The sequence below is a fragment of the Pteropus alecto genome, unplaced genomic scaffold (assembly GCF_000325575.1).
Source record: "Pteropus alecto unplaced genomic scaffold, ASM32557v1 scaffold24, whole genome shotgun sequence".
NCBI classification, from domain to species: domain Eukaryota; kingdom Metazoa; phylum Chordata; class Mammalia; order Chiroptera; family Pteropodidae; genus Pteropus; species Pteropus alecto.
The window spans coordinates 13,279,281-13,280,341 of NW_006439192.1; positions in this window are offsets into that span (position 1 = coordinate 13,279,281).

The following is a 1,061-nucleotide window of genomic DNA, read 5'->3' on the forward strand; positions in this document are numbered from 1 at the left end:
AAATGTTTCTTTTCTAATTCCACAAGTCTTCAAATAATTTACTCCTAGGCAAATAAGACACACAGCAAGAAATCTTTTTATGAGACTGTGTTTGGGCACTGACCTCAGTAGCTGAGCTCAGTGTGTTGACGTTAGGGTTTTCTATTTTCTTTGCTTCTAGAATTCATCTCTCTGTATAAGAATTTTCAGAAGTGGGCTAACTACTGTCAGTTATTCTCATATCTTCTAAAGCAGTTTTCGGAAACTATCTACTACAGTTTCTAGCAGGAGGCTCTATTTGAATCCTTTCAATAGTAAAAGAGAATTTGCCTTCTATTGTTCAACTTTCTTTTTAACAGGTTTTCTTTTTTGTTACCAAACATTATTGTTTTAGGTAGCAATAAAAGAGATAACGAACAAGTCTTCATTAAAGCAAGTCTATAGAGATGAAATCCCTTTAGCATAATGAGGATCAATTAAACTAGTGTTTCATGGCCTATTAAACAGATTCCTACACTTTAATATGGTTGGCTTAATCAAAAAATTATGTTTTGTTTTGAGCAGTCTAATAATGTATGATTATATTTAAGAAGGATAATTCTCTTACATATATATAAATATATAAATATACAAATATATAAATATATATATAGAGAGAGGTTTTGAATAGAAATATATGTACACACATATATAATGTTATCATTTCTAAAAAGTATTTTTTATTTATTATTATTTTTTATGGTGACATTGGTTAATGAAATTCAGTAAGTTTCAGGTATACAATTTAACAGTAAGGCATATATATATATATATTGCATTGTAAAAAGTTTTAAAGTACATGATCTTATTTAATTCTCATAACACATTGACTGAACAAAAGGTTTGCACGGCTGAATGCAGACTACAAATAAAAATGTCAATTTAGCTATTTTTATACTACATTATCTAAAAAGTTGCCTTCAAATATTTGATATTATTAAATATTTTATTTTCTTTGCATCTATGACAAATACTAAAAGATATTTCTCATTTTCCAATCTATAATAAATAGCTTTACTGCAAGTAGTAGTGCTTTAGTCCAC